The following is a 9,280-nucleotide window of genomic DNA, read 5'->3' as shown; positions in this document are numbered from 1 at the left end:
TGGCACACGTGCGATTGTGTTCTGCTGCGTTTAAAGGAGCCCAAGAGGGCGCCTGGGTGGCTCAGTTGGTTAAAGGAGCCCAAGAGTTTCGAGGAGTCCCACCAGCAGTGCACAGTGGTTCCTACTTCTCCACTTGCTTTTTTCCTCCCACGGAAAAAACAATCGTACCATCCTCCTTTATTGAATGGTGCATGCTTTCCCTGCCATCAGCCGTGCCATGTCTGTCATATGCCAACTTTCTCTATGTCCCTGATTCTGCTTCTCTACCCTGTTCCACCAGTCACTTCATTTATCCTGTGCCAAAACCCCAGCTTGTGGTAGAATGAAGGTTCTAGGTCAGATCTGCCTAACTCCGAATCCTCGGGTATTGGCTTGCACTATGATGCCTGAGATCCTTCGGTGATTCCTCAGAGCCTCCACAAGAGGGTCTACCCTACGTATGAGGGCCCTTAGCGTCTTGCCTGGTTTGACTCCCCTCTTAGGCTCTCCATCCAGAGCTTCTTGCAGTTTCCTCAAGCACGCCATTGCTGTTTCCTGCCACTGGGCCTTTGAACAAGCTCAACCAACTTCTCTGTCGAGTCTCGGTTGACACTCCTTCCTTTGCCTGCCACTGTGACTTGTGCCGCCTCTCTCCTCTCACGGTGCCGTGATCCAATCATCTGTGGGCTAATGAGACTGCACTGTTTTGCCTCGCTTTGACCATGCGGGAAACCTGTATAATTCTACCAACCAGATCTGGAGCTTACAGTTCATACGGGTCACTGTTTGCCCGTAAACAAAAACAACATTTCTGTGAGCTTTACTGCCCTTTGAAAGTATACATACCCCCGACCCATTTAATTATCTTAATAACCCTGTGGAAGGTGAATCGGTGTAAGGCCAGTTTATAATTTAAGCGCGGACAAGGATCAAAGGGTAGAAATGCTTGCCCGAGTTTGCTGAGCTGCACAGTAGAGCTAGGACCAGGCCTTTGGTATTTTGACCCATCGCTCTCCCCTGGCCCTCGCCTGTCGCTGCTCAGTGTCACTTCGCTGCTCTGGCAATAAACCACACCTTCAGCTGCAAATCATGATCTCCAGCAGTGTTTGTCTCTTCCAGTAGCAGAGAAAATGGTTTGAAGAGTGCCGCTGTAGACGTGGAAGTCCTTTTACAAGGTTGTTGCTTTCGATGTAAAGTTCAAAACAAGTTCATCGAGGAAGGTACTCCCTATGACATTTTGGAGTGCACCTAAACGTTGTGAAATGACAAACCCATTGAAGAGTTCGTGCAGACCAGACCAGGTGACAAGGAAAAGGGGTTATCCTCGGTAGAGCAAAGATCAGTAGCTCGACAACGACTTTCAGGTCCCAGATTTTCAGGGGCATTCTGATTCTCTGTGGCTGGCACGAGGACGGGAATCTGAATCTGTAAGAAGCTCCCACAAGGGATTTGGGTACTTAATAAAGACAGCGTAAGGAAAGTGCCGTGGTGGGTCCTGTACGTACCTAAGCATTCCATCCTTCACCCTTTCATCCTTACTAACAGAACCTTGACCCCGTTGCATATAGAGGTCAGCACATGGCCCGGTCCAGCTCCTGGGGTGGCCATGATGCTTGTCCCAGATGACCCCGGTGGCATTCCTAGGAGAGCTTCACGAACTGGAAAGACGCAGCTGGTTTCCCCCTTTGAGCTTTCCCCTTTGTCTGGCCCGCAATACAGATCCAATGCCTGTGTCCTTGGAGACAAAAGCCACAGTTAAGGATAGAGGGACAAGAAGAAAGAAGATCCTGGCTCCTTGAGCTGTGGTACCAGCGCTGAATTATGGATTCCTACTGTGTGTTAAAAATGCAGTAAAATGCAATTCATAATGATAGAGCGGTGCGTACCCGAAATTTATTTTTACCCAACTTGTATCAGCTGTGGCAGACTATTCCTGCAACATTTAAACCCAAACATGAATAATGACCCAAAACTACTTCGTTTAGGGCGCCTGGGTGGCTCAGTCGTTGGGCGTCTGCCTTCGGCTCGGGTCGTGACCCCGGGGACCTGGGACCGAGCCCCGCGTCGGGCTCCCTGCTCGGCGGGAAGCCTGCTTCTCCCTCTCCCGCTCCCCCTGCTTGTGTTCCCTCTCTCGCTGTGTCTCTCTCTGTCAAATAAATAAATAAAATCTTAAAACAAAAAACAAAAAACAACTACTTCGTTTATTTCTCCTGTAACATTTCCGGGAAAGTGAATATGTCCTCCTGGTGGGCATTATCCATGCACTTCTACAGGGACCCAGGCTGTCAGAAAGTCTGCCACGTCCAACACGTGGCTTCCACGTTTGCCCCGGAGGCGGCCTGCTTTGCGGTTTGCTAGAAGGGGAAAAGAGCAGAGAGGTGCACCAGGTATGAGGTTTTTACGAGTTAGGTCCGGCAGCGGCACACATCATTTCCGCTGACATCCCATTGCCTAGATCTCAGCCACACAGTCACACCCAACAGCAAGGAAAGCTGGGAAATGATGCCTAGGTTGGGGGCCCGGGAAGAAGAGGCACGCAAGGGTTTAGGTGGTGAGCTGAAAGTCCCTGCAACCTGTGCCTTTTTGTAAAAGCAGTGTAAAACTTGACTACATTGGGTTTCCTTAAAGGGAAACTCACAAAAATGCTCAAAGCATGAACTGAAAGTCCAGCATGAAATTAAACGAGGCTGTCCCACTTACGGACTGTGAGACACTGAACTAATTTCTTGACTTCTCTAAGCCTCGCTGGCTTTCTCGCTACCTTAAAGGCATAACGATAGTATTTGTCTCATAATATTTTGGGTGAAATTAAGCGAAATAAAGCATAAAAACCCTTATGGGCACTCAGTGATATAAAGCGAGCACTCAAATATTAATAACAGTATAATGATATTAAGGTTCATAATTAATTCTATATAATTGTGATTATGTTATCATAATTACTATATTGCCATTATTATGGCCACCTTTTTTTAGTCACTGGTACGCAATTTCCTGAATATCAAACACTGAATGCAAACTAGTGCCCGCTCTATATTTCAAAGCATTAAAAAAATGAATTATTTTCATCATCAGGATTAAATATAACATTTCATTAACAAAGGTGGGTTTGGGACGGGAAATATATATCTCAAGTATACAAATTATTTAGGGTACGTCAAATGTCACAAGGGCATTCTTATTCTTTAAGGCAGTATTTCTCCAAAAGAAGTCCGAGAAGACGACAGATGTTTGAATAAAAGCAAAAAAAAAAAACAAAAAAAAAACCTATGTGCAGTCTGGTTGACCCCTCTCTTCTTTTTTTTCCTTCCACTCTCTTTGTTCTCCTTTGGCCTCCATAACTGCATACTCTGCTGTTATCCACTTTCATTCTGGAAATTTCTTTTCTTTTCTTTTCTTTTTAAGAAATTCAACTCACGTCTTTTATTAAAGGTTCTCATCTGACAAATATTAGTAAAGCTGTCCATTAAACTGTAAATAACTTTTTATTTTTCATTTATTTATTTATTTTTTTAAAGATTTTATTTATTTATTTGAGAGAGAATGAGATCGAGAAAGAGAGCATCAGGGGGGGAGGGTCAGAGGGAGAAGCAGACTCCCCGCCGAGCAGGGAGCCCGATGCGGGACTCGATCCCGGGACTCCAGGATCATGACCCGAGCCGAAGGCAGTCGCTTAACCAACTGAGCCACCCAGGCGCCCGTAAACTGTAAATAACTTTTTAAGTACAAAAATAGGCAGGTGATTTTATAATCTAAAAAAAGATTTTACATTTTCTTTCTTTCTTTTTTTTTTTTAATTTCATTTTATTATGTTAGGCTAGTCACCATACAGTACATCATTAGCTTTTGATGTAGTGATCCACGATCCATTGTTTTCGTATAACACCCAGTGCTCCGTGCAGTACGTGCCCTCCTTAATGCCCATCGCCGGGCTAGTCCATCCCCCCACCCCCCTCCCCTCTAAAACTCTCAGTTTGTTTCTCAGAGTCCATAGTCTCTCGTGGTTTGACCCCCCCCCCGCCGATTCCCCCCCCTTCATTTTTCCCTTCCTTCTCCTAATGTCCTCCATGCTATTCCTTATGTTCCACAAATAAGTGAAACCGTAGGATAATTGTCTTTCTCTGCTTGACCTCTTTCACTTAGCAGAATCTCCTCCAGTCCCATCCGTGTGGATGTAAAAGTTGGGTATTCATCCTTTCCGATGGCTGAGTAATATTCCATTTGTATATATGGACCACATCTTCTTTATCCATTCATCTGTTGAAGGGCATCTCGGCTCTTTCCACAGTTTGGCTATGGCGGACATTGCTGCTATGAACACTGGGGTGCATATGGCCCTTCTTTTCACTACGTCTGTGTCTCTGGGGTAAACACCCAGGAGTGCGATTGCTGGGTCATAGGGTAGCTCTATTTTCAATTTTTTGAGGAACCTCCACACTGTTTTCCAAAGTGGCTGTACCAACCTGGAATCTGCATTTTAAATAAATGCTCCCGGTTGATCTCAACCCCACTAGAGTTGGAACCACTGTATTTGTCAAGGAGGACCTGACTGTCATCAACAATGGCAGCTCAACATCTCCATCTGGTGGCTTCATAACACCAGTGTGCTTTGCAAATGCAGTCCATGGTTGTTAGAAAACTATTAAAAATCTGAAAAACAGGAAGGAAACAGGAACAAAGGACACGAGTGGAGTATCTGCTCCATGAATAACCAAGACTGAGTTGTAACATCTTTTTTTTTTTTTAATTTTATTTTATTATGGTACGTTAGTCGTTAGCTTTTGATGCGGTGATCCACGATTCATTGTTTTCGTATGACACCCAGTGCTCCGTGCAGTACGTGCCCTCCTTAATACCCATCTTTTGACTTTTCCAACACCAAACTTGAACTTGCCTGTATGAAACGTTTGAGGGGAAATCAAACCGATGCATCTCAATTGTCATCCGGCTACACAAAAACACAGGTACTGGATGAATCCTATCTCTAGATCATTACACCACGTTTTGATTTCTTACAGCGGTGCCGGGAAGATTTCATGAATTTTCAAATTATCCTTCCGGAGGTTAGCTAATAAAGAACATTCCACTTTCCAAAAATAACTTAATACAGAGCACTCTTAGTTAAGTTCTACCGTTAAGTCTTTCTTCTAATTATAAAAGCAATAAATATTCATGGTAGAATAACTTTTACAAAATGTAAAATCTACGGAGGAAGTGAGATTCATACTTCATTCCACTACCGAGACACACTATACAGTTTGAAATGGGGGGATACTATCTGCTTCCGTCCTTCCCCCTTCCTCTCTCTCCCTCTTCCCCGTCTATTAGTTTCTTTTAACGTTTCGCTTTTTTGTACCGGCCTTAATTTGCTACCAGCTCTGGGGTTTCTCTTTTTCCCCCTGTTTTTAATCACACATTTTACTTCTTTCATCTAAGATTCGGAAGCAAAGCTTCAATATTTTATTCAGTGCAATCCCACTTTCATACTGACTACTTCAAGTTAACAGGTTAATGCTAAGCCAGTGATGTATGTTTTACTTCTAATTCCCTTCCTTATACTGCTCAGCATTTCATTGGCTCTTGTAAGCATACCAGTGTGTTGGGTGAGGGATGGCTGACGATGACCGTCCAATGGCGGGGTGGGGAGGGGTAAGGATAGCCTCTTCAACAGGTGCCTCTGGGACAATGGTATATCCACATACAAATGAATGAAATTGGACCCTACAGTCGCACCATACACAGAAAGCCTAACTTATAAGAGCTAAAATTATAAAAGTCTTAGGATACAACGTAGTAGTAAAGCTTTGTGACCTTGGGTTTCTTAAATATTAGACCAAAAGCAACAAAAGAAAAAAAAAGTAGGTAAGTTGGCCTTCATCAAAACGAAAGTCCTTTTGCATTAAAAGACACTATTGAGAGAGAGAGAGAAAAAATATCCTACAAGATGGGAGAAAACATTGGCAAATCATATGTCTAGGGAGAGTCTAGTAACCAGATTATGTAAAGAACCCTTACAACTCCAACCAAATGGCAAAGCAAACAATAAAAATGGGAGAGGGATCTGAATACAGATTTCTCCAAGGAAGATATACAAATGGCCATCAGTCACATGATAATATGCTCAACATTACTCGTCATTGGGAATTGCAAATCAAAACCTAACAACAGCTGTTAACACCCATTAGGATGTCTAACATTAGGGGGAAAATAACAAATTGCTGTTGAGAATGTGGGGAAGTTGGAAGCCTTATACACTGCTGGTGGGAATTTAAAATGGTACAGCCACTGTTTTAAAAAAAAAAAAAAACAGTTTGGTGAGGGGCGCCTGGGTGGCTCAGTCGGTTAAGCATCTGCCTTTGGCTCAGGTCGTGATCTCGGGGTCCTGGGATCGAGCCCTGTGGTGGGCTCCCTGCTCGGTGGGGAGCCTGCTTCTCCCTCCCTCTCTCTCTCTCTGCATCTCCCCTTGCTTGTGCTCGTGCTCTCTCTCTCTCTCTCTCTCTGCATCTACCCCTGCTTGTGCTCGTGCTCTCTCTCTCTTTCAAATAAGTAAAATAAAATCTTTAAAAAAATAAAAAGAAGGGCGCCTGGGTGGCTTAGTTGGTTAAGCAACTGCCTTCGGCTCAGGTCATGGTCCTGGAGTCCCGGGATCGAGTCCCGCATCGGGCTCCCTGCTCGGCAGGGAGTCTGCTTCTCCCTCTGACCCCCCCGACCCTCCCCCCTCTCATGCTCTCTCTCTCTCTCTCTCTCATTCTCTCTCTCAAATAAATAAATAGAATCTTTAAAAAATAATAATAAAATAAAAAGAAGTAAAAACAGTTTGGTGGTTCCTCAAAAGCTTAAACATATAATTAGCATATGATGCAGCAGAGATATCCCCACCCCACCCCCCAATTTAAAACAGGCATTCAAAAGACACATGAACAGGTATGTTCATAGTAGCACTATTCAAAACAGCCAAAAGTGGAAGCAACCCAAATTTCTGTCAACAGACGAATGGGATAAACCTAAGGTGGAATAGCCATACAACAGAATATTATGCAGACTTAAAGGGGAATGTTGCAATGTAGATGGACTTTAAAATCATTATTCTATGTATAAAAAGCCACACACAAAAGGTTACATATTGTGTGATTCCATTCATATGAAATATTCAGAATAAGCCAAGCCCTAAGGACGGAAAGTAGATTTGTGGTTGCCAGGGGTTGGGGGCAGGTGGGAGTGAGGAGTGACTGGGTATAAGATGGGTATAAGATTTCCTTTAGAACTTATGAAAATGTTTTGTTAAGAAGATAGAGGTGACGGTTTCACAACATTGCAAATTTACTTAATGCCACTGGATGGTATACTTTAATTTTTTTCTTTTTTTGCCTTAACTCGTTTTCTTAAATTTTATTTTGTTATGTTATATTAGTCACCATACAACACATCATTAGTTTTGGATGTAGTGATCCACGATTCATTGTTTTCGTATAACACCCAGTTGCTCCGTGCACTACGTGCCCTCCTTAATGCCCACCGCCGGGCTAGCCCATCTCCCTACGCCCCCTCCCCTCTAGAACCCTCAGTTTGTTTCTCAGAGTCCATAGTCTCTCGTGGTTCGTCTCCCCCTCCGATTCCCGCCCCCCTTCATTTTTCCCTTCCTTCTCCTAATGTCCTCCATGCTATTCCTTATGTTCCACAAGTAAGTGAAACCGTAGGATAATTGTCTTTCTCTGCTTGACCTCTTTCACTTAGCAGAATCTCCTCCAGTCCCATCCGTGTGGATGTAAAAGTTGGGTATTCCTCCTTTCCGATGGCTGAGGAATATTCCATTTGTATATATGGACCACATCTTCTTTATCCATTCATCTGTTGAAGGGCATCTCGGCTCTTTCCACAGTTTGGCTATGGCGGACATTGCTGCTATGAACATTGGGGTGCACGTGGCCCTCCTTTTCACTACACCTCTGTCTTTGGGGTGGGAATGCAAGTTGGTACAGTCACTTTGGAAAACAGGGTGGAGGTGCCTCAAAAAATTAAAAATAGAGCTCCCCTGTGACCCACCAGTAAGAAAATATTTTAATTAAAGATAATGCTTCTTAGACCACTGTAATAAAGTGTTGAAGTATTTTGAAAAAAATACAAAACAAAACAAAACCTAAGCAGTTCCATTGTAATGTATTCATTTAAGAATAATATTAAGCCCGTTACTGCTTACACGTAAATACGCTTTATGGAAAAAAAAATACTACATTTTTGAAAACCAAGTATTAAAAGTATGGCATTGTTTTCCATCTTTGCAAATCTACTTAATACCTACCTGAATAGGAAAGGCCTGGGCTTTCTTACCTGCCTCTTCACTTCACCTCTTACAATCTGTTGTTTCAATGGAAAGGCAATCCAGATTCACTGATACTGAGTAGGGAGAAGAAGACCTCATTGGTCCTCCAGAGGGTTCTCGGGGACCACCCCCAGCTCTCCCAGAACGACCACTGGGCACTGCCAAAGTCCACTACTGTTCCCTCATGAAGTTTAATCAAGCCTTTGAGAGCAGAGACACTATTGGCTGATTTGACCAAAAAAAAAAAAATGGAGACTAAGGAACAGAGATGTTAGGGTGCAATGTGAAAGTCACACACAGCTGAGGAGAGGCAGAGCTGAGGCTCAAACCTGCATCGGTCTTTCAGAAAGCATCTCTGGTTTGAAAAGATGGATGCACCCCACCATTTTCCGTCCCCAAAACCTACATAGGCTACGTGGGGGGGTCTTGGTATCTCTCTCCCTCTCCTCTACACTAAGAACCCGGTGAAAGCCTCCATTCAGTTGGCACAGTTATAGAAAAGTCCAGCTTGCCCTTCTCTGTTGGATTGCGTCCAGCTTGCCCTTCTCTGTTGGATTGCGTATAGAATATGGGAGGGCTTTGTCTTGCTCCAGAATCTGGGGTCCAGGGCTGTGCTGGGTTTGTCGGGAACCGTCACCTCAAGGGGGCTGATCTGGGGCATCACTTGCCAAATCAGCATTCAGTGACAGCATGTCAGTGGCTTGAAGTCGGCCATAACGGGAGTATTTACATCGTGGAAATAGGAAAACCCTGGAAATTGGAACCGCACTCTCCCCTCCCAAAGGCCTGCTTCCAGCACATCACTGCCCAGGACTGGCCACAGAAGAGTTGCCTGGAGCTCATTAACAGGAGGAAGAGCTGCATCACAGGGCAGCTAATGACTATGAGAGAGGAAGTGTGTGCTGTGTGCCCTGATGATAGGAGCCCTATCTCTGAGCATAGTATTCATTGTCGGTGTGGTCGCAGCAGTCCATGCTGAGC

Source organism: Mirounga leonina, unplaced genomic scaffold, assembly GCF_011800145.1.
Source record: "Mirounga leonina isolate KUSES-001 unplaced genomic scaffold, KU_Mleo_1.0 Mir_101799, whole genome shotgun sequence".
NCBI lineage: Eukaryota > Metazoa > Chordata > Mammalia > Carnivora > Phocidae > Mirounga > Mirounga leonina.
This window is presented reverse-complemented; position numbering follows the sequence as displayed.